The 26,498-nt window shown below is 38.4% G+C and overlaps 1 protein-coding gene across 10 annotated transcripts in view; it reads left to right on the top strand.

Moving 5' to 3' along the window:
• Positions 1 to 26,498, top strand: part of LRRC4C (leucine rich repeat containing 4C) — a 1,352,261-nt gene that overhangs the window by 1,216,022 nt on the left and 109,741 nt on the right. For 2 of the 10 annotated variants that reach the window (XM_045039151.1, XM_023239776.2), the window contains one exon: positions 22,089 to 22,215. The exons of the other annotated variants lie outside the window; for them this stretch is intronic. The gene's annotated coding sequence lies outside the window, so the exon portion shown is untranslated. The remainder of the gene's footprint in view (positions 1 to 22,088; positions 22,216 to 26,498) is intronic. 10 annotated transcript variants of the gene reach the window in all.

Below are 26,498 nucleotides of genomic sequence, written 5' to 3'. Positions count from 1 at the left end.
ACAAAGGTATTCTTGCTCTTTCCCGTACTCTATGGAAATTTGGTGATACAAGGGTGCAGATCCTTGCTTACTAGGATGCCCCCTGCCATTCTCTTGAAGGTTTGAATCTCTCTTCTTTTTATTGGCTTGCTGTCCACACACAATTTCATCTCCAGATGGAATAGGAGCAGGGGAAGCAATGGAGGTTTGAAGTAGGAAGTTTATGAAACAGAAAGCCAGTGATTATAGAAAATTAAATATGTTCCCGGAGATGGCAGGGAGTCTATCACACTTTCTAGTATTTAAACCTAATGTTATTTTCACTCAACTTCATTCTGTATTTCCCTACTTTCTTTTCAGTGTACAGTTCTACTCCCATTTGAAGCAAACTTAATACTTGAACATATTATACCTTAAAGTACCATGATTAGTTTTGCACAAAAGAGCCCCCACAAGGTCCTGTTAAGCACTTCATTTAAATACAATAGCTTCATATAAAACGTATTTGCCCTCAACTGCGTTGAAACCTTTAACGTATGGAATGAAGTGCCACTCCTTAATATCATACAATTCAGTTATAATAACTTAGAAAATTAATAAGTTTTGATTAAACACTTATTAAGAGGCAAGATTACATATGCCACTGAGCATATAAGGGAAACTTGGCATATTTCTTAGGTTGAGAATTATTATATTCTATCTGAGGACACAAAATTAGGTCTAAGAATTAGTTCCCCAGTTTCCTAATAACAGTATGTTCTCACAACGTAACTCTGTATTAAGAGCAGTAGGTGCCATTGATAGTCAAAAAAGGGAAGGTTTCAGGGAGAGGGTAGTAACCATCCCTTGACTGAGAGGAGAAAAAGAGTGATTGTGTGTGTGTGTGTGTGTGTGTGTGTGTGTGTGTGTGTGACAGAGAGTAAGTGGTTCCACGCTCTGAAATACAACATTCTGAAATAGATTTTCCCAACTCGTCTAAGACCATGGAAAGAACATGCATATTAGAGCCAAAGCAATCTTGTGCTAAATCCTGTCTCCTTTTTTATTTACCAGATATGTTCTGTTGGGGAAGATAGGAATCCTTAGTCAGGTTTTTTTTTTTTTCATCTTTAAATGGCGTTAATAAAGTTGCCTTAGAGAGTGGTAAAGATTTCATAAGATACCTATGCACGAGATTCAATAAACGTCTGTTCCTTCCTTTTCCATTTATAGTACTTCCAGCAATACTGTTCTCAGTATAACACGTGGATAGACTTGCCAAAGAATTTAGATGGTGCTGTGGAATATAAGACCTGACTGGAGTGGTTTACGTTTTTTTTTAAAGATGCTTTGGAAAATGTGCTTCATATTTTGACTGAGTATTATATTAACTATTCTAAAAATGCAGAAATGGACTATCTGTATATATTTAAAATCTGTCAAATTCTTCCTTCTCATCCTGCAAACAAACAAATTATGTTTAGATTTGCCATTGCCCCCGCAGCAACTCAAATCACCATGAATTGAGCAGACTCTAGCGGGAGGATTTTAATGGTTTATTTATGTATGCATATAATCCCTCCATCGAATGCCGACCACATACTTGTCTGCCTGAGCTGAATTTTATTGATATGTTTTTTTTTTCTTGTTCTGAACTCTACCATTCAGATTTTAATTCCTGACAATGCATTAGTGCCAAATGGCACCATTAGTGCTGTTCGGAGTTGAGTTTTGCTGAAATATTTGAAACCTGCTGCGTCTGTCCTCCAGAAAAGAGAACAATTTATTCTTCACTGGTTGTGACTTCAGTTGAAGTGTGGTCTTTAATTTGAGACACTTTGGGGTTGCAGATGGAGATAACGAAATACTTAGACTATGGAGGATTCAGGAAGCAGGGCCAAATTGAAGCCCTTTTTTAAGTGTCTAAATCTGTGTCGTTCACTTTGAAAAATAAGTTTCCCGACATTACGTATATTTTCAAAGCACATTTAAATTACTTCAACAGCTGCAATAATAAAATGACACTGGAAAGCATGAACATGAAATACATGAGGCAAAGTAAAAGGGCAAAGTAATGAGATCAATCATGCCAAGAGGATAATGAAAGACAGACCTACAGAGCCTTCCCAGGGAAAAAGACATGGGGGCAGATATTTATAGCACAATGGAAGAAATGTTGATAGAATGTTGCACAAAATGGATGGGAAATTGGAAGGAGGAAGCATTAATTGTGCTAGAGGTGGGAGGGGGAGTGAGCAGAAGAAGAGAAGGCTTTCTCTTAAATCTATGTTGCCTTCAAAACAACAGATTTCCCTGTTGTTCCCAGAACTAAAAACCACTTGGACTGCCCTTTAAATGCGTGGCATGAGACCCCTGACCTGCAGCTATTTAATTCAGTATTATAAAGCAATACTGGACAATGTGTTTCTCTGTTTCCCTGAAGTAGCCTATTAGTCATGCCATATATGTAGAAATGGATGGTCTGTGTATGTTTCAAATCTGTGAATTTCCAGAGCTGGGCAGATGGGGACAGCTGAGTAGTTGGGAGGGGCAGTGCCCCCCACTCTTGCCCTGGGCTGGATGGAAAATGAGAGCCGGCTCTGGTTTATCCTGAAGCCAAAATTCCTCTTGTTGGCAGTTTTGCCCAAGGTAAGCACCGAGACGAGAGCAAGAAGGGTGGCATAGGAGTTCCCATGCAAATCAGGTTGCAGACTTGGCTCTTCAAGGAGAGCCTGGAGATTTTCATCAGTACAGAAAACAGACACAAAACACAAACCAGCAAACAAAAACCCCACAAAAAAGAAATTAAAAAAAAAAAACTTTTATGGTCCAAAGGATGCAAGTCCTTTATATGTGACAGCCAGAGAATTCAGCCTGAATAGTATGTGTAGAGTTCTTTGGGGACCCTTATGTTTCTCACCATGACTGTGTTTTATGGGGTGACTCAGGTGGAGGGAGAAGAAGTTCAAGGGTCAAAGAATTTAAAGTGACTTGCCAAATTAAATTTAATATCATTTTTTTTAATCATGAGTTTGAGACTAGCATTAAAAATTGGGGAATGTTGGGGGGTGGGGGAAGCAACTTCAACTACGAGAGGTTTTAAAGTGTTGGCAACTGACGTGCTTCTAGCAAACATCTCTGCCTTTTCAGTCTCTGTGCACTGGAGGCAGCGTTCTCTCCCGGAAAGGAAAGAACATGGGCTTTGGAGGCACACAGTGCTCTCTGTTTTCAAATACTGCCTCTTTCACGTAGAGAGTTGGACACTAGCATTTAATGAGAGCTTACTATGTGCCAAGCACAGTTCTAAGTTCTTTACACGTAGGTATTAAAGACGAATCAGCCCCAGCTGTTACTACACAGAGACCTAAAGTAGAATGGATCAAGCAAGGTCTAGATTTCATGTGTCTCTCACACTAACAGCACAGAGGTGGGTAGACAAGGCGGTGGGGGTGAACTTCTTCACAGCATCCTCTTGGGACCTGAGTTCCCCCCATGTGGTTGTTCCCAAACCCCCATGTGATGTCCCTCTGCATGGGATTGGTTCTGCAAAACCATACTTACGTACCAGAATCCAGGACCCAGAGCTTCATTTGCAAACGTGACCCTGAAGGAGCATACATCATTTACACTCACGTTCTGTCATTCAGAACTTAGTTACACAAACAGACTTTCCTGCCATGGCCCAAAGAGAAGCTAGACTCTTGCTGGGTAGCCGCGTATGCTGCTTAAAAATGTAGGTTATAATGTGAATGGTGACCTTTGAAGTTCGGCACCAGAGCATCCCTGCTTGAGGGGTACCAAAAGGAGAAGAGGAAAATGGATATAGGGAGACAACGAACAGTTTCTATCGTTGTGTATTAACTTCTTTTACCCTCAAAATAACCTACCGGTTTAATCTTATCATTTTTACAGGGAACTGTTAAAAATTTTGTTTACAATCACTGATCCCATCCTAGCAGTGTGAAAGTCAGATAGACTTGCACGCAACTTGTGCTTTTGCTAACTGCTGTATTTCCTCTCTGCCTCAGAAGCTAATTTGGTAGCTACTCATAATTAGGAGCTGTCAATACATCGATATTATTAAGATTCTGCTCTCTTCAGGGAGCTAGGTAGTATCTCTCCTGTTGCTTTTGGTTTCGGTTTTGATGTTTTCTTTTGTCCTGTTTTTCCAGTGGGGGACTGAGTGTCTGGCTCCATTGAGCATGTTGGAGATACCAACAGCTGACCGAAAAAGCCCTTTTCTTTAGCTTCATCACTGAGTGGAATTTTTGTTTCCAGCACCATATGGTGATGGTCTCTGTGTTCAAGATAAGCGTCCATAATGGAACCCGGCTACTTGCATCCTGCCTTTTCCATATCTCATAACTTTTGAAACTTGTTTTATCCCCCAGATTTATAATCTTGCTAAATATTGGGTTGGCAAGGTCGAAGTGGTTTCTATAGTCTTTCAGTAAAGGCACACATATTTGCTACCCCACTGAAGAATGCCTTCTGATGCCTCTTCCTGAACACTGGAAAACATATCAGCCACAACATATGGTCTTCCCTTCTGATAAAACCTAACCCTAACCTACCTAATTTGGGGGAGAGAGAGAAATCCCAGTGAACTTTAGTTTGTTCTTCTCTTTTACACTAACATTCGGTGTCTCTTTATCCTTTTTAAATTTACTATATATTATTTTTTAAAAGAGCTGCTTCCTTTATATATCTAGCAGAGAATTCGGCCTGAATAACATGTGTGTCGTTCTTTTGGGACACGTATTTTTTCTCAATTTGTATATGCATGAGTTGTATTGATTTTTCTCTAGTTATCTTCTGGAAAGAGGCAAAATTAACTTTAAAAATAATGATGTGGAGAGAAGAAAGGTGACAGATGTCAACGGTTGCTTGTTAGTGGGCAGTTCTATTCCTAGCTAGGTGCTATCTTCAGCGATAATTTGGTTGTGCGAATGATAGTGTTTGGTATGCATCCCTGTCATCTCTCAGGAAAGCTCTTTGTGCAAGCATTCCTTTTATTTATGGAGTTGCATTACCTGTGGAGAAAAGGACACCTTTTGTGATGGGTGTGTTTACAGCAAAAACTGAGATTCAGCCTGATTCCCTAAATTCTGGCTCTGACTCTCAACTGGCCCAGCTGTGAGACTTTGGGCAAGTCAGTCTACTTTCTGCATGTTAGTGTACCTCATTTGCAAAATGGGGACAGCAATGGGATCAAATAGAGTTGTCACAAGGATTAAAAGAGCTCATGGATGTAACAGTGCCTGGCACATTGGTAAGCAACGGATAGAATGTAGCTCTTAATTATTTTCTTCGCTGTCGTCTTCATGTGGACTTGGTTGATAACCATTCCATCATTCCTTACTCTGATATATTTGTTGCTGGGTGCATTGGTTTGTTGATGCAGAGAAATTCAGCTGCAGCAAGGGAACACTTCTTCTTGGCTTATGCTTCATCCATTATAGTGGGAGATGGACAGAGGGTTTTCAGCAAAGAATAGTTTGAAGAGTACAGGATTTTTCACTCTTCCCACTCAGACCAGATTTAGGTTAGAGTCAAATGTACTTGGAGGCTTAATAAAAGATAAGTTTAAACATTCATGGTAGAAGGAAAAAGGTGCTGAGATTTTTGTTATTTCCCATATATGGTTAGCAACTTAACTGGTCACAAAATATGATTGAATATGTTCTCTATAAGTAGCCTTTTTGCTAGAGCCTGCAAGTGATATAATGAAAATATAGGAATTGCTTCTAAGGATCTTAAATTCTAGTTGGTGAAAAAAGGCTACACACATGAAATAAATTAGATATATTACTGCAATGTACATATACACATTGCTGCAACTGGATAGTGTAAATAATTATCACTCCCCAAATGCATGCAAGAAAATTGAGAAACAAACATTAGTTGAAAGAATTGGGGAGTTTTAGGCAGAAATTATTTATTTTTAATTTTTTTAATGTTTATTTATTTTTGAGAGAGACAGAATGCAAGCTGGGGAGGGGCAAAGAGAGAGGGAGACAGAGAATCTGAAGCAGGCTCCAGGCTCTGAGCTGTCAGCACAGAGCCCAATGTGGGACTCAAACTCACGAACTGTGAGATCATGACTTGAGCCGAAGTGGGACCTTTAACTGACTGAGCCACCCAGGCGCCCCAGGCAGAAATTGTTTTTGAGTTGGATTTTTCATTTCTAAACATCAGAGCTATGGATGAAGCAAGTTTGTACAAGTATCTGAGCACTTAGACGGGGTCCAAATCCAGAGGACCAACAGTTGGGTACATCACTATAAGAGATCCCCCTCACTATAATTGTAGACAGAGATGAAAAATTCAGGTAGGGACTCTGAAGCATGATACAAATGAGTCACAGTGCTAAATTTTGCTACTTTTAGGAGGCTGGTACATTACTGTAATATTTAACTATTCAGAGTAACTCGCATGGCATTCCAGAATTCTTGAAGGGCTAATGGTCTTACAGGACCATTTACTCTGTTGATGTTCTACCACAGCCTAGTGTAGGCTTTGATAATAGTTGTCTCTCCTGGCTTTAAAAAAAATAAGGAAATTTATTTCCACACAGCATGGGACATACAGAGGAAGAGTGCTTCTGGTTTATCTCAGTGGTTCAACAGCAGCGTCAAGGACAAACATCTTTCTATCATTTTGCTCTCCTATTGTCTGCTTGTCACTTTTGTCTTTAGTCAAACTCCCCCTGTGGTCACAAGAGATTACAACAGTGATCAGCATCGCATCTTGACATGAGTGAACCCAAGACAGAAGAACTGATGTCTTCCTTGAGTGTTTTAAGTATAAGGAAAACTTTCTCAGAAATCTCCACTAAGTCTGCCTTTATTGTATGTCCAAACCAATCAATAGCAGAGAAAATGAAACACCAATAATTGTCTCAGATGAGTCAGGACCCACTCTTTGAGGTTGCCTTGAGAGCTGCATGCAGGGATAGATACCTGAATAAAATTGGGGTTTGCTTAGGAAACTGGAAAGAATGGGGATGTGAATACATGAGTTTTGGCATCACCAGTATCTGTTATACTTGACATATGGTAGAATGCTCTTATGTTCTTATTTTAATGAAAAAATAAAGGAGGGAGGGAGAGAAGGGAGGAAAGAAAGAAGGATGGAAGAAAGGAAGGAAGGAAAACACTGTGTGTTGTGTTTTATTTAGTCTTTACTATGGAGCCATTAGCATTTTTCTGATGTGTTTCTGTCAATTCCAGGTAGGGCACAATAAACATATTGTTGAGCCAGACATTCAGATCATATTGTCAGAAACTGATTAGAATTGGGTGGCCACTGCTTTTTTCTTGGCAAGGGGCCAATTCATTGCAGTAATGTATTAAATAGTCCTTCAAAAAAGAAGAGCCAAAAAACAATGTCTTTTGGAACTAACACTCTTAAACAGTATCCAAATTAATGGAAAGTGCCTGCACTAATAAAATAAAACATCAGGGCTTTGGCAGGAGGTGATTGGCAGAAACACCCGATGGCTTGATACATCTGTCTCCCGAAGACCTAAATGAATTCTTCCTTGCAAAAGAGAATGAATAACTGTGGCTGAAGCTAAAGCCTGGTCTGAAGAAAATGACTTCCTGCCTTCTGCCAGAGCATCTAGGAGCACATTGCTCAACCTGATATCTTTGTGCCTACTGAATTACTGTAAAGATAAGAAAGATTCTCCATCTGCAGTTGGGAATATTATGCCATTTCGTGTTTAGTCAGATAATATATGATGAAGGGGTATTCTATCTCCCTTCCTGATTTGTAAGGATTTAGGAACTTTGGTAGTATAATTAGTGGGTTGATTTATAAATGTCTTTATTTGCTTATTTGTTCATTGATTCATTCATGCACACATTCATGTAAATGCTTAAGAGTGTTGGTTTTTTTCCAGGCATAGCTTTGTGCTGAGCATGTCAAGGTCTGCAGAGGCCAGGGTCTTACATTTGGATCCTGTGTGTAGAGCAGTGAAGGAAGTAAAGGGAACTATGCCATGCACTCTACTATGATGTTCCCTACACAATTCATTTCCAACACTCCTCACAACCCTGTAGGACCTTTATCATTACCTCCAGGTCCAAGAATAGAAAATGGAGGCTTAGACATTAAGTAATTGGTTCAGTATGACTCTAATTATTGGTGGTGATCCTAGCTTTGATCTCACACTTATGTTATTCAAAAGCTGAGACCTTCACCCCCCCTTCCATGAATCAGATTGTTTTTTACCCTAATTACAAATTTACCCTGATCTGTAGATACCCAGATAGCTTTACTAACAATTCTCTATTGTTAGTTCTCAGACTTGGCTATCCAGAATGTGTGAGTGAATCCAAGCCAATCCAACATAACTAAAACAATAATGCATCCCAAAGCTGAAGTCGACCAGGGGTAGTACTAGAAACTGATGTATTCAATAATTTAGAATTATGCCTATGGAATGAATAATTGGACTCTGAGTAAGAGCTTTGAACTTTCCTAGAAGTAAAATATAGATGTTTGAGGTATCAGTAATGTAATACCTAATTGGCTATCTATGGAACATTTTGGCTTCCCTCTAAAGACTGAGTTGTCTTTTGTATAAGTGAAATGGACAGACAAATAGCCTTGGCATAAATGAGATTTTACCAAAATGTTTCACATTTGTGTAACAAATGATTCTGCATCAAGTGCCTTTGAACCTAAGACTAGAATAACTCAGCAACAAGCATGGGACCCATTGCATTCCTCCTACTGTGTGAGTGTGTGGATTGAGATTCAGAGAGGCCAACTAGCCTGTACAAAGTCACACAGCCCAAGAGCAGATACATTGAGTTTTTTGTCCCTTTGCCTAAACACCCTGTGGGTTAGCCTTATGGGGCTGAACAAGTTTACTCTGCATGTTAAAAAAAATAGCTGTCCCAGAGGTTGTACATAATGTTTGGGTGGTTTTCACATATTTAGATTATGGGGACAGATACATCAGAGAACTGAGCATTTGTCCCCCTTGCTATATTAATACTTCAGAGCAATCACTGAAATTATCATGGAAGTTTCTAGAAATTTCCAGTGTTTCTCAGATATATCAGGCCTGCTCCGTACTCAGCGTTTTTGTACTTGCTGTCCATCACCTGAGTTCTAGAGAAGGAACCCTTATGGCACCAAAGAGTGCTCAAGTGTCACCTTTATCAGGGAGATCATTGCTTGACCACTGATGTAAAAGTACAGCCCTATCTTCATGCTTCCTAGCTTTGCTCCTTGCTTAGTTTTATTCAAACACTTATCATCACCTAAGATGTAATAGAGTGTACTCATTGTTTCAATTGCCCATCTCCTCCTCTAGAATGTAAGCTCCAAGAGGAAAGGTTTTTGTTTGTTTTATTCACTGGTGCATCCTCAGTTCTGAGAAGAAGCTATTTGGTAGGCATTCAGCGAATATCATTGAACAGTTAATTAAAATATGCATTCACATGCACACACACACACATACAATTTTATGATATGTATTGCACTTTTAAAAAAAGAAAGTATAGGAAAACCTAAAAGTGATCTATCACAATAGCAATACAATTATGAAACATCATTCTCTGATTTCCTTTATTGGTCTTGACCGTATGGATTGTCAAGATCATCTTCAGAGAAGTGTAGAAGTGAGTTGCAGTTTCCCAAACCTTCCTGTCCAGCCTTTCCACTCTGTTTACTCCCCTTACTCTACTTCATTCAGACCTTCAGTGCCCTTGTGTTCTCTAGCATCTTTCAAAGTCAACTTCCCTGCCCATATTTTAACTAAAGTGTAAACAACTAACATCACTGTATGTTATCAGTCCTATCATCCTTTCAGTAGGAGTTAGGATAAAAAGCGAGATTCATTCTTGGCAGTGTGTGGTTTTATTTGGTTCAGCAGTGTGCGGCTTTGCCAGTCTGGCGGCATTGACACTCATATTTGGTAACACAACCATAACCCAACTGTCACCTGCAAGGAGACAGGGAAGATCAGAAAAGATTGGTGCCTGGAATTAAGCTTGCTGACCAGATAGCTATTTTCTCTATCTACCTTAGAGATTCGATGAAGAGATATTGAATTCATTTCTCAGGATTAACACAGGGGGAAAGGACATGCTTTATTACTGTAACAAGTTATACAGTGGGAGTAACATCATTATAATGGAAAGGGCTCCTCAAAATAATACTATTATATGTTAAGCACTTTGTAGGTATTAACTCATTTAATTCTTAAAACAACACAGTAAAATATCTCAATGTTTTCCCATTTTAAAGTCGACAATCACAGATGGAGAAGGGTTAAGTGACTCACACAAGGTCCCTCAGTTGAATTTGAACCCAAGGCAATGGGTAGCTCCTGGGCTATAGTGCATGTTCATGGTTAGGTTTACTAATCCATAAATCAGTTTATTTCTGTCACCTCGCTGACCAAGAATAAACCATGTTCACCCCAATCCTTTGAAGAGAAGTAAGAACAGGGTACCACAGGAATTCATATACCCTGGTAATTTCATCTGATCATCGTGGGTATTTTTAGGGATGGTTACTGTCATCCTCATTTTGTATGTAAAATGATGGAGACTTACAGAGATTGAGTAACATGTCTTATGTCCCTCAGCTAGAAATATCTAGGAAGCGAAACAAGATTTATGTGATTCTACACAGCTTCTGCATACCATTTGTTCGGTATTTAGTCAGAAACACCACGGAAACAAGCAAACAAACAATAAGAGATTGTTTTTGGTAGTGTTCTGGGATGCCTCTGGTTTCCAAGAATACCATTATAAAGTCAAACATATTCCAGACAGTAAAATCTTTTACAACTCCTCTTGAATTCCCTAGTCCAGAAGTAGCCTTAGCTATTTGAACATAAAAGTATACACTGAGAATCTAGATGAATGATAACGTTGAAATTAAGCATAGATGCTTTTGCAGCCCCAATGAAAATATTTAGGAATTGCTACCATCTGGATAAATGCCAAGGAACATTTTTTACATTTGAGGGTTGAGAGAAATCTCTTCTGATACAAAATTATTTTCTGTACAGTCACAGACATCCCTAAAATTTCACCCAGGCATCATTAAAGTATTTGTGCCAACACTTCATTTAGTAGCAAAGAGAGAGACACTTAAATCCTGGGAAGATGAGTCTAAAGTCTTCTATTTGTCAAAAAGAAAATATTTATGTTTGGTGCAGCGATATGTCTATATGAAAGTGCTTTGACAAAACATTATTTATGAGTAAACATAAAACATGCTGTATATTTTAATATATGAATTACATAAAGCTTTTGATTGCTTTATTTTCATTTCTCATACATTTTCTACTGCAACAATATAGGAGTTTTCCATTTTGTGTATTAAAGGTCATAGGGACAAGTAAAATTGATCCCAAGCCCACATTTATAAGCTGGGCCATTTTATCTTTGCCATCCTGTGGGCTTCAAACCATCTCTGCTCTGCACAGAAACCCTGAATGAAAGCAAAATGTAGTAAATATTTTCAGGAAGGCCTTTTTATTTTTTGTCTCCTCTTAGAAGGCTAAATCAATACTTGACCTTTTCACACCCCTATCAGAATAAAATGGACTCTTTCTGCACTGACTTGGAATTCTAAAGTGTGTGGTAAGATCCATTTGTCTTGAAAGCCATCTGTTCCTTGGGGTACTGTATGAGTGTGTGTGTGCGTGTGCGTGTGTGTGTGTGTGTGTGTGTGTGTATGAAATTGCTTGGTTGCTATATGTGAATAATGTTTTGTGGGTTACACAATGCTTTCACCTGTAATATTTCATTTGTCCTCTGATTCTGTGAAATAGACAGGATGGAGGGTTGGATTGATGAATGAATAGATGATAGATAGGTATAGATAGATAGACAAGATAGAGAGATAGAGAGATATAGAAGATAATAGGTTGACAATAAGTATCAGTGATTCACTGACGCCCAGTGAAGCTGTGTTCATGTAGTAGCTGGTTAGAAGGGACCAAATGAAACTTGAAAAGTGGCCTTCCAAGATGCATCTACAGTATAGGGGCCCAGGTGAGCATGTGGTCTGTTCTATCACAGCACAAAATGCTGCAGCAAGAATAGCAGAAAATGACATTTGTCAAGGCATTCTAAAGAGCAAAATCCGTGTGAGGAATGATGTAAGCTCTTTTAAATTAAAGTAACTTATTGGAGCCCAGGTTCTTTAAACTGAAACCAGAGAACAGGAAACCCACTGGTGTAAAATGAGGAGGTGAAAGTGTTGTTTCTTTGTTTCTTTCTTATCTCAGGAATGCAGGCCCCTCAACCTCAGAATCAAACTGTTCCAAAAGTGCATGTTCCTTCGCATTTTGGTGACTTTTACTTTCCTTTCTGCATGCCTGTGGGGCTGAGGACAGTCCGGGGGTGAGGGAGTGAAGATTGTAGAAATATCCCCGGTTATAAGTTTGAATCTGCATGTGGGTGGTATTTGTGGAGGAGTGGGTGCAAAAAGAGCTACTGTGTACTCTGAGGTGCTTGCTGTCTGTACCTGAGAAGGATCACGGGGTGAATTTTGGTCCACTTCCTGAGTAGTTAAATGACATCACACGATTTTTTTATTATCTTGGTATTTAATAACTTCCTCTTTATAGGAGCAGGAATAATCACCATCTCATAGTTGTAATGAAAAGTATAATTCATGTATCTAAAACCAAAAAGAGGCAACCAATAAAACGTGGCAACTGAAAATATGGTCTTGCATAATTTCTCTGAGATCATGCATATTTGTGCTGAGTGACCACCTTTCTGACTGCTCAGGAGGGGCCGGTCTTGTTTTTGCAATTCTTTCTTGCAAAAATTATCAACTTGCCAAATGCACCTGCTGCTGCTTACAGTCTACCAGTGAGAATAACAGAGAATAACAGACTCTGCAGATGTGCTACTAAGAGAAAAGACAAATATATCTCACTTTTAGAAATTTTTTAAAATATTTATTTATTTTTGAGAAAGAGAGACAGAGAGAGACAGAGCACAAGTAGAGGAGGGGCAGAGAGAGGGGGAGACACAGAAGCCAAAGCAGGCTCCAGGCTCTGAGCTGTCAGCATAAAGCCCTAAACAGGGCTCACAACCACGAACCCTGAGATCATAACATGAGCCGAAGTCGTTGCTTAACCAACTGAGCCACCCAGGAGCCCCTCACTTCTAGAACTTTAATAGCAACCTCAGCTCAGGAAAAAAATGAAGATATGCCAGGGCTTCCCTATTCCAAGGTGAGAAAAAATCTTTCATCATAAATTGATATTAAGATAGTACTGGTTCTGCATTTCAGGCCAAATAAATGGTTAACTAGTCCACAGAAATAAACAAAGTGAGATGACTTTAAATTGTTCTGCACCAAATTGGGAAAAGCTGAATATCTTATCAGGAAGAAAGGCAGTATCGTACTGTCTGCACTTCTTTATTTAATCAGGTCCCTCTAATTTTGAAATTTCAAAATAAGCATCACTTTCATCATGAATGAGTCTTTCAGGGGGAAAAAAACCCTAGCAATTGGCTGCATATTGTATTGAACAAAGCATGTTAGGTATGATGTATTTAGAGATATCAGATTGCATATATCCAGTTTTCTGAACGTAGTTTTCTATGAAAAGTTATTATGTGTATGGGTGTATACACGCATTTATATAATATATTTCATATATATAATTATATGTAATGCATATATGATTTTTTGATTTCTTACATATATAGAGAAAAGTATTTTTTTATTTTTAAATTTTCTTTCGTTAATGTTTATTTTTGAAAGAGACAGAGCATTAGTGGGAGAGGGGCAGAGAGAGAGGGAAACACAAAATCTGAAGCACGCTCCAGTCTCTGAGCTGTCAGCACAGAGCCTGATGCATGCCTCAAACCCACAAACCATGAGATCATGACCTGATCCAAAACCAAGACTCAGACGCTTAAGTGACAAAGCCACCCAGGTTCCCAAGAAGTATTTTCTCTACTTTGACATCCAATGACTTTTGATCTCATTTTCCTTGAATCCAGAGTTTAATTTAACAGTCATGTTTGTTTCACTTTTGAACAAAGTATGAATTTAATGCATTTTATAATGCTGTATGTAGTTTTTGGGAAATGAGAGTAATTTCATTAAAACCAACAGATTTTAATTAACCGTTTGCCGTGGGCCTGATATTCCCATGTGTATAGGATGAAAAAAAGCACAGTCACTACTCATGTGGTCCCCATGATCTAAAGCTGAGTTGTTAACTGGGGGTGATACTGCCCTCCCCTAAGGGGAAATTTGACACTATCTAGAGACACATTTGGTCTCAATCGAATATTTGTCACAATCAAAGGGGAGCTGCTACTGGCATCCAGTGGATAGAGACCTGCAATACTGCTGAACATCCTACGATTCACAGGGCATTAAATAATAGCTATATTGGTCCAAAAGCCATTAGTAATGAGGTTGAAAAACCTTGTCTGTAGAATGAGAAATATGTGATGCACTGTGATAGGCACTATTTTGGGGACATGAATAAAATGTTGGGGGAAACTCAAAGTAAAGATAACTAGGGGTAGGAAGGTGATGAAGAAAGCTTTGTGGAGGAGGTGACCTTGGGGCTTGGCCCAGAAGAATGAAGGATGGTTTGTTTTGCTAGGGAAGGATGGAAAAGCAGAGAGCATTCTGGGTAGGGGTGCAAAGAGTAGTGAAGCATAGGAAACTAACTTCCCATAAAGCTTTCACTCTACACAGTTACCACTGAGGTTGACTTCAATTCATGGTTATAAACAAATCAGGCTACTAACAGAACTCTGTGTGAGAGGTATTTATTGTTGGTGTGTGTGTGTGTGTGTGTGTGTGTGTGTGTGTGTGTGTGTGTGAATTTAAGCTTCATATGTAAAACTTCCTAAGAGAAAAGACCTAAAATAATTTTCCATTAGTGGGAGAAAGCTTTTCAGGCCCCCTGGCTTTAGCTTTTCCACAGTATCGTCAGTATGTCTACAGGGTGGCTGCTAATTCTTCCTGTCTTCCAAACCTTTCTAGAACTGGAGCTGAGGGAAAGGGCTTTACACAGCTTAGAACTGTTTGGGAGTTAACATGGCCCCTATATCTGGACAACAGAGAGTATTAAGGCCTTCAAAGAGCTCTCTGACAGAAAAAAAAAGACCAGAATATAAGTCAGCCTTTCCTTAGTACAAATGGTACTGTGCAGTGACCCAGTGTGGACTCTGGAATACTGTCTCAAGAACTTGCCCATCGTGTGTCTTGCGATAAGTGATAGAATATTTTTTGTTTGTTTGTTTGTTTCCATCATCTGTTTAAAATTGGTATAATGTCTTCTGTATCATAGGACTGTTTTGAAGACTAAATACCATGCATTTATAGCCTGATATGTAGTAGGCACTCAGTGTTAGTTCTTTTCACTTCCCCCGTTGTGGTCTGACAACATGGGGATTTTGTTAAAGACTGGTCCTGTGTTTTGGGAGATGCTATAAGCAAGAGTCTCGCCCTTCTGGTTGGCAGAGAAGACATTGCAAAGGATAGTTTTATAACAGGAAAATGCTAAGTGCTGAGGGCAGATAATGAGGTTGTTTGAGAAACATTCAATTAACAAAATGAAACAAGTATGGTGGATACTCAGTGGGTGCGCTGAAGATGTCTTCTGAAATGTTGATGCCGATGGCACACATGGTGATTACCAAAAGGTCCATATTTAAATTAGTATTAAAAAAAGAGACAGAGAAGAGGAAGATGTTATAGGATCAGTGGAGGTAAGGTTGAAAGGAGGCAAGATGAATTCAGGTCAAAAAAAAAAAAATTAGTCTCTTGAGTGATTAAAAGATAACTATAAACTCCACCTAGGGAAATCTTGCCACTTCATCTGCTGCTGAGCCGTTGGTATTATTCTTTGCTTTTGTGTGTGAACACGCTCAGTTTTCTGACAAGTCATGGCAGAAATAGTAAACAAATTATTTTTGTTTTTTAAGTTTATTTATTTATTTAGAGAGAGAGAGAGAGGTGAAGGGGCAGAGAAAGAGGGAGAGAGAAAGAGAATCCCAAGCAGGTTCCACACTATCAGCATGGAGCTTGATGCAGGGCTCAATCCCATGAATTATGATCATGACCTGAGTCAAAATCAAGAGTTAGATGTTTAACTGACAGAGCCACCTAGGTGCTCCACCAGTTACTTTTTCTGCTTCCTGTAAGTATTTATGCTTACAGGAAATAGAAATGCTATATCACATATATACCTTTTATTTTGAATGTTTATATTTTAGTTTGAAAAATCACTGAATAGTGAATTTTATCATGAAAGAATGATCTCCTTCAGTAATCTAAAAAAGATGGAAATCGGGGTTCCCCAGATGGATCAGTCAGTTAAGCACCAGCTCTTGATTTCAGCTCAGGTCATGGCCTCATGATTTGTGAGTTCAAGCCCCACATTGGGCTCTGCACTGGCAGTGAAGAGCCTGCTTGAGATTCTCTCTTCTCTACCCCTTCCCTGCTCACTCTCTGGCACTGTCTCTCAAAATAAATAAATACATATTTAAAAAATTAAAAATAGATGGAAATAAAAATGAGACTTCTCCTTATATCCCTTTATATAAGCAGTGTTTTGAAGATTCAAACTAGAATCATTAAAAAATCAGAGGACTTAGTTGTTCCTTTTAGTTAATATCTTTCCTCTGGTACAGATATTAGGAGTGAGGGAAACGACATGCTTCAGTTCATATTTGTCCCCTAGTAATAGGAGATGAGATGACTTTCATCTCAGTTAAGTTAGAATGAATCTGTCATATGTCACGTCATGGAAACATTTAAATGAAATGCCAGTGTTATCATTTCCACATCCCTTAATCACCATGGAGATTAAGCACTAAATGAAAAGTCTCCAGAGTTAACCAAAAACAAAGTAATATTGAGTATTTGATGTCTGGAAATGTATGGACCAAACACTTTTTTAATGTTTATTTATTTTAAGAAAGAGAGAGAGTGTGCATGCATGAGCAGGAGAGGGGCAGAGAGACAGGGAGAGAGAGAGAGTCCCAAGCAAGACCCAATGTGGGACTCAAACTCATGAATTGTGAGAGCATGACCTGAGATGAAATTAAAAGTCAGAAGCTTTACCGACTGAGCCATCCAGGGGCCCTGGACCAATTCTATTAATTTTTTCCCTACTTACTGGTTAAAAAGTAAAGGATTTCCTAAAAAGTAAAGGATTTCCTAGTTTCACTATCCATGTCAGGTATATGAGAATATAAGATAAATTAACAGTCTCCAAATACCCTTAAGTAAAATGAATGATAATAATATAATAATCAAAATAGGTAAAATAATAACATATATAAAAATAATATATCTGTATTGAACACTTAATGCCAAGCGCAGTGCTAAATAGTATTCTATTTAATACCAAAAACAACCCTCTAAAGACATGTTATCCATATTCTACACATGAAGAAAATAATCCATGGAATAAATTAATAATGTGACTGAACTCATGCAGCCAGAGAAGATAATGAAATCAATCTGATTATTCAAATCTGAGGTTTTATTTAAGGCAATAGATTGAAATGGGCTGGAATGGAATGAGGTAGCAGAAGACAGGATAGGATGGGGTGGGATAGGATAGAATAGAAAAGCTACTGTGTACCACGTTGCAAGGTTTGACTGGTAAAACTTCATTTTCAGTTTTGAGAGAAGGAGAGAAAGAGCGAGAGGGAGAAACAGAAGCTTTGCACTGTTTCACTGCATAGTGGATTTCTCACTGGGAGATTCGATACAAAAACTAAAAATTTTGGAGCAACTACACTAAAGAATGTTCAGCCTCGCTCCAACGCCCATATTGCCACAATCCGAACAAAATAATTTTCTCATTTGGTGTGTTCCTGGTTGACTCTTGTAATATTTAAGGATCAGAAAGAATGTGTCTTCTGCAGTATTTCAGCCAAGCCCATTGGGTTACATATGGAGAAATAGAAGACCGAATAATAGATTGACACCCTAATGCAGAATGGCACAGTTAAATTAGTGGCATATTTGGGAGTAGAATATGGGTATCCTACTACTGTTAGATGTTCTTCTTTGCTTGGTTGCTTGGTTGCTTGCTTGCTTTTTCTCCCAGGAGTTGAGGATTAAATGAATAAAGCATCAGAAATAACAAGTTGTAGGTTGTCAACTCCTACTCCTTGACTAGTATATCTGTAACACACAGGGACCTCTCTTTTGCTATCAAATGACAGCAGTGACTATTTATTAAGTGCCTCTTTAGCAGATCATTGTATTTAGGTATAAGCTATGCCTTTTATTATCTTGAGCTTCTAGTATAGATGAGGGGAAAAAAAGGTATTTATTTATAAGTAATGTAGTAACATGTAAAGACTAGGTTAAAAGAAAAAAAGATTTTTCAAGTGAAAGGTACAGACCATTATATTGCTCAGAAGAGGGAGAGGGCACTGTGACGTGGGTGACAATTAAGTCAAAGAAATGTGGAAGAGACGGCATCGAGTTTTCTTAGAGACTTAAGTGTGTCAGGATATGCCAAGATTGATAAAGACCTGATCAATTCTGAAATGCTTCCTGAGTTAATAGGTGAAAAATCAGGATTGTCACAGAGCAACTGAAGAATAAACTGCTCAACTGCCAAATGACTCTTTGGGGGCCTGTTGATATTATAATGTAATTTTGTGCTAGTTGTCCATAAACTATTAATTGGAGAAAAGTCTGTTTATGTAGTCATTCCAAAGAGCATTGTTAAGAAATTCAGGTGCAACGGAATATGCCAATGTTAATGGTAAATGTGAATAGTAATAATAAATTCTTTAAGTTAAAATTATACCTCTTCTTTGGAGCCCACTCAGATTCTTAAAGTCAGTCCACACTGAGCTTTTTCTTTTAAAGAAATCTCTTTAATACATAAATTGCTACATTACCCTCAGTACTTAACCAGTGTCCTGATGTTGTAAAACAAATGTTTTGTTTGTGCATCTCAGCTTCTTAGATTATAAATTTCTAGCTGGTCTTGGATTTTTCTAATCACATTCCCAGTTCTTTGTACATGCTACATGATAAATATAGATTTGATGATTGGTTAATAGATATAGGGCATTTTTTATATATGGCTAGGAAAATACTAAATTAACTCATCAAATTCTCTTGCTTTCTTATGGTATTAACTACATGCTACCAATTACTCTACCTCTGTACTCAGTACATCCTCAACTAGTTTTTAAGGGCTTGCGATAGGTAACAACTCTTACTTACACTTATCTCAGCACCCTATACCAAACGTAGTGCCTATTCATAGTAGATATTAAATTAATAATTGCCAAGTGGAAACTGAATGAATTTTAAAACTAATAAGCACAATATCTATAGGAAGCCTACCACAGAATGGACACATGGAAAACTCTCAATAAACATGAAATGAATGAACGAATGAATCATGGATTCTAAGTTTTGCCACTAACTAGTTTTGTAACATGATCAAATCAGCTTCCCTTTTGGGGACTCAGTTTTTTCATCAATAATATAAGGTGTTTTGATTTGAAGGCTAGCTTTATAACTACTTTAAAAATTCTAGGAAGGTACTTCAGGACTTCCTTGAAGAATGAAGTATTTTCTTACCCAATGATATGTATTTGAAAGCCTTAGTTTATGGGGGGGAGGGCATAAGATACTTTTTTAAAAAAAGAGCCCCATTGCTAAAATTGCTTGAATAATATTAGTGTAAATTACAGTATGGAAATTTGCCTTTTTAAACCAGTTTGAACACATGCAATTTAAAAGTCCATCTTGCTATTATTCCAGAAGCCACATTCAAATGAATTTGATATTAATTTCATAGGAAAATTGAAGACAACATTAATAAATTGCAAAGGCATGTAACAGTTCTTTCACCACAAAAAGAGAGAAATGTATGTTCATTTGTCATGCATACAACAAGCATCAAACAGTAATAATTTTTAACAGATTGAAATAAAATATTTCATTTTGTCTTTTCCTCACTCCATATTCTCTTATTATTTAAGAGAGAAGCATGGTGAAAACATTTTATTGAGTTGCTTCTTTGATGAACTCTTGGGTGGTTTGGGTTTGATTCCCCCTCCCTGGAAAATTTATATTGGCAGGTTGGCAGGTAAAATCGTGTTGCTTTAATTGATCTATTGGAATGTAAAACTGGTTATTGACTGATACTTATTAGACTATAAAATCAAGATCATGGGCCTAAGAAATGCATCTGTGGCTTAGTAATAATTACAAGAATAATGGTAGTAACAATAACTAAGAGCTCTATTTATACTAGACACTAGGCTAACTCCTTTCCATATACAGTCTAATGTATTCCTTGTGACGATCCTGTATGATAGGTTCCATTACTACTGGAGAGGGAAATGAGCACTTTTCCAAAGGTTAATACTTAGTATGTGGTAAGTCATGATTCAGTGAACTTAGAGCTTACTGGAAATGAAGATAAAAGGACACACATAGATTTCACACAAGATAGAATGAGTGCTGTAGGAGAGACATAGACAAAGTATCATTATCTAAGATTGTTCACCTGTCTTTTGATTCATTCATGTATTTGTACAGCTATACTCCCAGTGTTCATATATTCCCCATGTACTTTTACCCCGAATTCTAGGGCTGGCAGATCCTTGGTTCACTGCTTCCATCCATTGCCGGAATCCCTTTCTAAACCATCCCTGGGATCTTGGTCACAGAACCCTGTTGCTGAGTACCTTTAGGGATAAACACGCTCCCTATAGGCAGGTGTATCTGCTGCTTACGTTGCATAGATGGGAGTTGAGCCACACTTGGTTTCCCTGTACCTTCCAATCTTGGTTTTTCCCAGTATAGCCAGTTAACAGTTTAGGATCATCCTTTTACAACAAGCTTACCCTGTCGGAAGCCATTGTTTGGCTCCATCCCGTCTCTACATGTCTTTTTCTCATAGTTAATATTGCAGTGTTTCTGTGAAGTTAAAACTACGTAATCATGTAACTTGTTTAGAAGAGTGCACAATGCATAATAAGCAATCTGTAAAGAATAGATGATAATAATGCTAATAATAACAGAATTGTTATTTATTGGATTAGGCATAGTTTATAGAATTCTTCCTCTCCTGGTTGGCCACATTTTGTATAGAATGATTTAGGTATAGATGCCAGCTTTCCTTAAATATGTTACTGTTAATAGGACACAGGGTTTCAGGTTCACTTGTGTATATCATTAAAATGAACCCAATAAATTAAACTCAGGTTTAATGATTGACTTAATTGGTAGGGATATTGGCAATGCCCATTCTTGCATACATAATTCCTGGGTCCTGCTTCGTGGAGTCATTATATTTAAATACCCTTTTAAAAACCTAAACCACTGCCTGGCTGTGTGATTGCCCCATAGAAAATAGCGATAATGAAAAGAATAAAAAGAGAAATGTGGAAACTCACTTGAACAAAATAGAAGCCATTTCAAAGATACAACCCTACATAAGAATGAGGGAAGGGAAATAAATACATGTACCTAAAGCATGACCAATGATCATGCAGTTCCTCCATTCAAAGGCTTAATCTACTTTTTTTTTTAATTAAGCATACCAACTCTTTGTTTCTAACAGAATAAAATTGTAATAAAACAAAAAAGTTTCACTACAGACCAAAGCCAGACAGCTGCTTAAAAGATGCCAAAATGTGCAGCTCCCTGGAGCCTAAAGTCTCTTTTAAGGTTGATTATGAGTGACGCGTCCAGGCGGGGAGTCTTCCAGGAGGAAATACATCTTTGTCTGGGGTTAGGTCAAGGGCTGGACTCACAGGGCTCTAGTGAACATTGAGGAGAAATCTCTGAGGCAGAGCCCAGACAGATGAAGTCACTAGATCCTCAGAAGGGGGAGGAGAAGATAAAACCTCACCCTGGACTGATTTTCAGTTGCAAGACTTTTCTGGCAAAGGATATGCCCAAACTTGTTCTCTCCTGGTTTGCCTACTGTTCGTGGGCACCCATGCAACCCATGTGGTTCTAAAGTCTCAAGTTGAGATACAGTACCAACAAGTGGTAACATCAGTGGCCCCCCCAGCGCCATTTAAATATCTTTTCATATTCTTGTATGTTGCTTTTGAAGGGTGGATATTCTAGGATGTGGCCTTGAAGAAAAATGTCTTTTTCAGGCTATATGGAATCTTAACATCATCTAGTCCAATCACGTCATTTTGCAGATGAGGAAACAGGCTGAGAGAGAGGGGACTTGCCCAGAGTTACTCAGCTAGTCAGTAACAGACAACAGTGGAGCTTGGGGTAAGTTGTGTGGCCTCTTTGGGCCTCTCAGTGAATCTATAAATTGGAAATGAAGGATAGGTCTATGTGATCTCTAAAATTCCTTCTTATTGTAACATTCTACTTATGTTTAATTTTAGATTTGTAACTTCCAGTGTGATTTCCATTTTGTAATAATCAAGAGCCTCTTATAAAAATGATGATAAATATATGCCTAAATGTTAGTGTTCAAGAATTTGGATGAAGGCTAAAGTCTGGTTAATAATTTCATATTATGTACAGATACTTATCTCTGTACATGGCATAGATTTGGACTAAAGATTTTGAAAGTGCACCTGGCTTTGAATATGGTTGGTAATTTACTATATTATATCCTAAGACTACAGACAACTTCTTAATTAAACTATAGGAAATGTTTCTTTATTGCTATTGCCTTATGTTGTTTTACTCGTTGCTGGAAATTTCGAGTCACATCAATGAGTAGGGTTGTTCAGGAAGTCCTGCCATTATAGGATAGAAATGCCCAAGTTGGTTTGGGTTCATTGAAAACTCCATTGCTTATAAGCAATAATTGGATCTTTTTTTTTCCTCTCATTTCTTCAGTATGCACAGTTTCAATAAAATGACAGCAAATCCATTATGTAATGGAAGCTATAAAAGCTTTCATCAAGAGTGTGCATGTTTACTGTCTGTTTAGGATAATCTGGGTTATGGGAGTGGCAAGGGCAAAAGATTCAAGATTAAGATCCACCTGGCATTTCAAGTCCTTGGCTCCATGGACTTCGGCAGGGGGTTGTGAGGGTAATGGGAGGAGCAAGAAATTAATATCCTCTTTTTTTTGTCTGTTTCCCCTAAGGTCCCCATCAGGTACAAGTCTTTCCAAACTCTGTGGGATACTTTAAATATCCATTTTCCCCTGTTGAATATGTGGATTCAATTCATTTTTAAAGTACGATTTATAATGCAGAGAATTTTGAGGGTAGGGAGTTCATTGGTTACAGGGGAAGCATGTTTACAACATTGGCATGCAAGTCAGACATTTATTACCAAGATGACATTTGACAAGTTATGCATGATGGTGTTTACAGAGATATCAAAGGGATTAAATGGAATAATGTATATGAAAGAAATGTGTACAATCGAAAGTATGAAAAATCTTTTGTGTTTTCTTGTACTGCATATTAAAGGAAATGGACAGGTGTATAGAAAAGAGTGAGGGGTAGAGAAGGAGACAGTGTGAGAAGAAAATATTTTACTTTTGCAATCAAATCATGGCTTAGAGCAGAGACCACTATGATGCAGGTGAAATATTGCTGCTGGAATATTGGATGTCCATGCTTCTTAAAATATTATGTACATTTGAGTCACTTGGGCATATTGTTAAAATGCACATTCTGATTCATTAGATCTGAGATGAGGTCTGAGAGTCTGAATTTCTAAAAAGCTTCCAGATGCTGCTGATGCTGCTGGTCCCAGCACTCTGAGTAGCAAGATTCTATGCCATCAGAGTCATAGGTGTAACCAAAAGTCAACTAAGTATTTTACTAGAAATCAAATTTTTTACATATTTTGGGGGATTTATACATCAAGGGAATACCATCCAGCCTGGCTAATGATGTGCCTCCTCCTTGCCACACAAGAAAAGAGCCTTCAGCCCTTTCTGGTTTTATTATTAAGTGTTGGGAAAGCACTCTGCTTCTACTGGTTGGGGCTTCTGGCTGAAAGACAGTAGCAAGATAGGGGTTTTATATACAGAACAGTTAGCCATAAAGAAGATTGAGGGAACCAACGCATTACGAAGGCCGTTGACTTGCTTTTGGTGTCTTTACCGGGTTGTATCTAGTGGAGGTCATTGGGTCTTGCCATAGGAATTCTGGATATGTGATCGGTTGTCTGAAATCTCATTTTTGCCCTGGCACATTGCATATTTACATTGTCTTATATCACTCATTTCCCTAACAGAAGTATGAACAGGGAGAAAGCATGTGAGATGTTTCCCTGTTTTTATTTTTTAAATTCAGTTCCACACACATTGACAGAGAACTAGGTTACACAGTGATGAACTAGGCTCTGAGAGGGGGCCTGAGGATCAGGAAAGGGATCCTGGGTATTGTCAGTTCACATTTAGACATTATTCACAGGCATAATAAATAAGCAAATACAAGGTGGTTTGAATTTAAGGAAAAATATGAGCTCTGCTAAGAACACGATGAAATTTGAGAAAAAAAGAGGCAACAGTGCTGCTGGGGAGGGAATTCAGAAGACATTGTAAAGGAGGAAGAATTGAGATCATGGTCACTTGCACATAGAGGCCAGAAATCAGTTTGAGGCAAAGTCTTTGTCATATTGTAGGTATGTAAGTGGAGAGCAAAAGCAGAGACATAGGTCGGTATAATTCAACTAACACAGTGCTAAGATTGTGTTTAGATGTCCTTCTTTGGAATTCAGGCTAAAGCCTAGAGCTTATGTGGGATTGTTGGAGGTGAGGGAAGCCAGGTCCGGTAGTGTTTTAGCTGGTGTTTCTCTCAAATTTCAGTTTTTTCCTACTGGGTGTAGTTCCCTAGAATCTGCAGGAGAAAAGATCACCTTTTATATAAACACCTCTCCTTGGCAATCGAAACACAACACTTTAGAAGATACATGAATCAGGGATGGGCGAGAGAGAAATGATTCCAAATTGCCTAAAACTATATTCCGTGGGGCACCTGGGTAGCTCAGTGGTTAAACGACCCACTCTTGGCTCAGGTCATGATCTTGTGATTGGTGACATTGAGCCCCACGTCGGGCTCCAAGCTGACAGCGCGAAGCCTGCTAAGGATTCTCTCTCTCTCTCCTCTCTCTGCCTCTTTCTCTTTTTCTGTCTCTCTCTCTCTCTCTAAACATAAGTAAACATTTAAAAATATATATATATTTCCATGATTCATTGACTCATTAGGTGCTTCCTCTTTACAACTCTGACACTCAGATGTGTTAAAGATGCTCTCTGCTCTAATTTATGTGAATTTAAATTTCTCTTTAAGTGAATTTTTGCCCTGATAGTTACTTTGGAGTATTATTGGTTGATAATAAAGAGCCTTTCATATCTCTTTTTTTGATATTCTGGTGCTTAGCTATTTCAAAAAAAGTGACTTTACAACCATTTTCTGAATCCTAATTGCCCTGGCTGGTGCCATTGCCTGGGTAGAATGGGGGATGTAAAGCTGGGATGTAAATCTTGGATCACTGTAGTCAATGTGGTCTGAGAATCCCGTGTAGGTAGAGGGAGAAAAACCAAAGAACGTTAACCATTATCAAGTCCAGGGACAAGTGTGGGGCCAGAGTCAGGAGGTGAAATGAAGTCGTAATTCAAAGGTATTCAGGCACATATCAGGAAACAGTGTGGACCAGTGCCCACTCGAGGAATTACAGTGTGAGGTGTTTGTTCTTACTGGATATTCACTTGTTGGCTGAGACTGGCTTACAGGCACAAGGAAATATTCAAAAACACCATTTCATTTTCCTTATTATCCACCTTTTGAAGATGCTCTCTTAAGAGCCCAGATGTACATGAAACTTCTGTTACAATATAAACTTCAGACTCTTCTGCATCCCAGTGGGCAAAGTGATATACCTCCCCCCAGTGTTGATTTGTTTTAAATTCATTTGAATTAATCAAAATCTAGAAAACCATAGACAACAGAGACTCTAGGAGGCTCTAGTTTTATAAAACTCCATTTAGCTGTGGCTGCCAACAGGTCACTGCACCCTTTGTCGTTCATTCTGGCATTGCTTCCTCACCTTTGATGCCCCTGCTTGCCTGCTCAGGCCCGACTGTGATGGTGTGGGATAGCGTTTTCATTCTTGTGGCCTCTGCTGTCAATTCCAAATTCCCAGTAATAAGCAAACTTCAAGGGCCTAGGTATTTCATACTGAGAGATGTTTTGAGAATCATCTAGCATTCACTGCCTTTGCTTTTCAGTTTAAACAACAAAGAAACAAATAATGCAAAACAAAAAACAAAATAAACAAACCCAAAACCCCAAGACATTGAAAGGAAATAAGGGGGAGGACCAAAGAGAGGGAGGTGAGAATAAGAAAAAGGGGCTGAAGAAATAAAACCAACATTTATTATGTGCTAAAATGTAGCAAACCCTGTGCTAGGTTCTTATTATGCAATGTGCTACTTGATTTTGCCATGACCTGGTGTTAAGGTCATCATTGGGCCCACTTTACCAGAAGGTCAAATAGAGCGTAAGAGAAAGTCTATTTAGAGGTCATAGTCCCGCAGATACTCCCCCGCGGAGTGAAGGGAGAACCTGGATCTC

Source organism: Felis catus, chromosome D1 (assembly GCF_018350175.1).
Source record: "Felis catus isolate Fca126 chromosome D1, F.catus_Fca126_mat1.0, whole genome shotgun sequence".
NCBI classification, from domain to species: domain Eukaryota; kingdom Metazoa; phylum Chordata; class Mammalia; order Carnivora; family Felidae; genus Felis; species Felis catus.
Note: the sequence above shows the minus strand (reverse complement) of the source record. Positions and strands in the feature narration are given on the sequence as shown.